This window comes from Erigeron canadensis, chromosome 1 (genome assembly GCF_010389155.1).
Source record: "Erigeron canadensis isolate Cc75 chromosome 1, C_canadensis_v1, whole genome shotgun sequence".
In the NCBI taxonomy this organism is placed as follows: Eukaryota; Viridiplantae; Streptophyta; class Magnoliopsida; order Asterales; family Asteraceae; genus Erigeron; species Erigeron canadensis.
In genome coordinates, this window is record NC_057761.1 from 19,379,464 (window position 1) to 19,383,968 (window position 4,505).

General features: G+C 34.5%; 1 long non-coding RNA gene across 1 annotated transcript; it reads left to right on the forward strand.

Annotated features, from left to right (window-relative positions):
- The first annotated feature begins 1,696 nt into the window (after positions 1-1,696).
- On the forward strand, positions 1,697-4,049 carry LOC122578042. The gene is made up of 5 exons (XR_006320503.1): positions 1,697-2,222; positions 2,308-2,405; positions 2,482-2,601; positions 3,513-3,593; positions 3,682-4,049. It is a non-coding gene; the product is annotated as an uncharacterized LOC122578042 (long non-coding RNA).
- Positions 4,050-4,505: the final 456 nt, after the last annotated feature.

Below are 4,505 nucleotides of genomic sequence, written 5' to 3' on the forward strand. Positions count from 1 at the left end.
TAAACTAAAAGGTTTAATGAGCTTATATGATGATATTTATGTTGTTTAGTTAGTGGGTTATGGTAGAAAATTCACTAGCCAAGATTATAAGTTAACTAGTAAGTTGTACATGAAGTTTGACTTTTAAAAGTCAAACTGGTCAAGTTAAGATTTGTGGTGAAATTTGTTTAAGAAAAGTTGTTATGGTTATTATAATGATGTTTATATGTTAATTATATAGGTGCTAAAGTTGGAAGTCTCATTGTGATCGAATTGCTAGTAAGCAGCTAAGGTGAGTAATATGAGGATTAGACGGGTCACATCACCATATGACCCCGAGGTGTCATGTAGTCATGTGATAGTTACAGCTAGACTATATGACCCCGAGGTGTCATATAGTTATTTGATAGTTACGTGTAATGTGATAAGAGTTGTTTGCATCATAGGGATAATCAAGCTTTATCGCTACATTTCAGTTGTTATGTGCTAAGTTGTTATGTGTTGCATATGCACGGATCCGTTGCAAGATAAGAGTTGTAAATCCCTATGTTTGCCATTGATAAGATGTTGATATGCTTGTTTAATTGCTTATATTGCTCACTAAGCTTTTTGCTTATTTCTTTAGTTGTTTAACTTGGTAGGTGCAAGCAGGCCAGGTTTTAAGAAAGAACACCGGGAAGGAAAGGCTAGTGAGGAAGCTTAGCGTGGATTTACTTGTGCTAATAGGTATATGAAAGTCTCTTTTTGGATTGCCGAGTTGATGCCCAACTTGAACTAAATCGCCCTTTTTTTTAGTTAGTATGTAATGGAATGGGTCGTCCCTATTTTGATTAACCTTGTTGGTCAATGACAAGTTGGAGTCTTGTTGTAAACTATGGTAGTTAAAACACTCCTACAACATTTTCAAGTAAGTTTAAAGGCCATGTAATATGGTCATGTAGTTATGTATGTAAAAGTCTTAGTTTTACCCACTTTGCACATCATTGGGTAAAATAACCTAATTAGGTCTTCTTATGGGTCAAAAAAGATATTTTGAGTGGAATGTATTCTAATTATGGTCCAAAAGAGATCTGCACTTTAGTAGGTTTATGTGTAGTCATTTGGTATAAACTTTGGTTAGTCAAAGTCATATTACGCCTACGTTAGTACCATTGACCCGTTTGACCCGTTTGAATTCAATTTCAGGAACAAAAGGCTCCATCAGGTCACATATAGTATTTTAACTAAAACTGTAAGTTTTGGTGTCTTGAAGTTGATTTTTGGTCGATTTAGGGGTCGTTGACCATTTTGGGGAAAAATGTCAAAAATGACTTTCGGGTCAAGTTTGAAGGCCTGTATCTTTAAAATGGTTCAGTTCTGGTCAAAGTGGTTTACGGTTTTGAAAAGTAGACTTCGAGGGCTTCGAAATGGTATAAGATATGTTTAGTTTTGTGAAAAGAAAAGTAGCTAAAACTGTGTCGTAAAACAGCCACTGGGGGCTGATTGTTTTTCGGATTCAGCAAGTTGCTGTATTTTTCAGCAACCTTCATGTTCCTGTGCTGTTTTTGAACTGCTGTAATTTTGTGTGTGTCTTGTTTTGGGTGAAACCAAAAACAAGTATTGAAAGTATGGTTGTAGCTCTTTGAAATGGTACAGGTTTCATGCAATACGGATGTGTTTAAATGTGTCAAATATAAGTCACAAAACTGCCCGTGGGAACAGTTTTCTTGTAAGTCAATTGAATTTAAAATGGTTATAACTTTCAAACGGTAACTCCGTTTTTAACAAATGAGCTATCCACGGAAAGGGGAAGAAGTCTACTTTTTAATGGTCTTTGTTTTAAAGTCTATATCTGATTTATATATAATATATAAGTTGTTGTCGGTTGACCGTTTCAAGTTTGTATAATAGTCAGGACCTGTTGTATACGCATGTATTGATAAGAATACACATGTTTCTGTTATTAAATTATGTTTTTATTAAAAAAAAAAAAAACAAAGTTGGGCGTTTCATAAATACTTTCCTTCTAATCAGAAAATTTCCATTGCCAAAAGTTGTATCCACCCAAAATGCCCAAAAAAAACACTATCTTCATATCCCCCATCCATACTATGAACCATTCAAGAAGTAGCGTTATTCGGACAGTGTGACTCAACATCATTTGTATACCCTAATTTTTCGCCCGAAATAGAAGACAATGAATGCACAAGCTCCAATAGATCGGAGAGGTGGATTGATGTCTCCATTATAGCCTGGTTTGAAATGTAAGTACACAAAAAAAATGAAAAATTTAAATAATTTTTCTAGCTATAAGTACTCTAATCAGTGTGCATTCATGAACGAGTATAGCATCCAAGGGAGATCATGCGAGGAGTAACTGATTACACTTTTTGAGCCTTAACTGATAACCGTGACAAAAACATTTTTGTTGCACCTTATTGGCAAAGGTACCATATGTTATCATCATCACTTACTTATGATTTATTCTTTTGGTGTTGATGCTAAATGATTGAACATTCACAGTGAGCATTGGGTATTGATTGTGATTGATCATCATCATCCCCTGGGTTACATTCTCGATTCATTGTTTAAAGACGGTGGGAAGTCCAAAAGCACATACAAAGTAACCAAACTTATAGAAAGGTAACTCTAATTTTCAACATGTTGCAACATCATATTATTTATATACGGCTTATTTTTAAACATCTTTGAGCAGCAAAGAAACTTGTTATATAACATCTACTTGCAAATATAGAGACTATGAGAATGAATTTCAACTCAAGCAATTATTCCCTAGAATACTTTTCGAGCTCTCGTTTATGCATTTGCCTTTTTTCAATTTAGAATCCTATCTCCCTTCAATAGAATAGAACATATAACTAAAAGTAATTGCAGCTTCAAGGATTAATGAACTGATGTAGTGAATCTATAATCTATTCATGGATTCAATAGTTATTAAGTTATACTATCATCTAATTTTGCTTACTTTCTCCATAGGCTGATTAGAGTTTTAATTTATATAAACAAAAAGTCATTCTTATAGCCAAGGGAAGTCGTACAAACGACCAGGTTGAGTACTTTAAGACATGGCATGAACCTGATGAGAAACGGGTATAAATATGGCATTCTTACTCTTTTCAAACGACCCATGTATCAAGCATTATAATCTTCTGGACCAGTACCTCACAACCTCATGCATGCACACATAAATCGTTCCTAGACTTGAGAGTTACAGTCATTCAGTTCTAATGTGATCTCCATCAAACGTGCATCTTTTTACTTTCTAACAAACCACATACATACACCAGCTCACTCTCTATTTGCAGTAGTTTCTTTATGCGACTCTTAATCTCTTTATGCAATAAAGGCTTCTCATTATCAATCTCATAGACAAGCCCAATATTGTACAAATTAGATAAGGTTTAATACGACACTTTATTTTTTCTATTCTAGGGCCGTTTCAAGATATGGTGGAATGAAAAATACAGTTATGTGTTTAATATCAATAGTTATGTGTTTATTTAATGTATATTTACCCATATATCTTTATTTAGTGCAACCAACAACAAGGCGGCTGGGAGTGTGGTTATTACGTCATGCGTTGGTTACATAGATTTGCGCTCCAAGGTCCTGGTGTAAGCACATTGTTAAGTCCTTACTCTATATATTAATTTTATAAATCCATCTTTCTAACGTAAGTTATATTTTTTTATTTTCTTATAGATTCTTTTTAAGAAGGAAACATCTTGCCTTCCACAAGTTGAGTTGGATAAAGTTGTTCATACGTGGATCGAGAAATTTCTTGCAGCAAATCATCTACCTGGGAAAAGATTCCTCCATCCAAACATGAGAGCACTCCATTAATCTTGGAATGAAAGAAACCGCAACATTGAAGTAGAAAACCTGTTTGTGGGTGAATCTCGTATGTTTACCTGATGATTGGGTTTCTTTATGTATTTCAAACAATATGTTAGAGTATTTTACTTTGAATGCTTTGTTTAGGGTAACTTGTTTAAATATAGAATTGTAGTGATGCTTGCGTTTTAACTTGGAATGTTGTACACAAACTTGGGTCTTATTGAAGTTTTTCTATGAATCTGGTGTATACTATTATGTAATGATAAAAGTGCAAAATATTAGAATCTGTTATCATATTGGCGGGTAACTAAATTGGCAGGAAAGCAGGTTCTAATCATTATACCACAACCTTGGCGCCATACGGTTGTAGTTTTAATAGGACCCGGTTATTAGAGGCGGGTTCTATTATCACTCAAATAGGCGAGTCCTTTAAGTACAAAAGGATGCGGTCGAAGTTTAAATAGGACCCGGTTATTAGAAGCGGGTTCTATTATCACTCAAATAGGACTCCCCGGTATAAGACACAGTTCTAAAACGGGTTCCATTATGTTTTTTAACCGGAATATATAAGCAAGCGTGTAGTGATTACGTAGGGATTAGGTTTAGCCAAGGTTGACAAAAGGTATATGTTTGGAACTGTAATTAGTTGTTAATTACCCTTTAACACAAAGTGACTTGGGCCTGTTTGT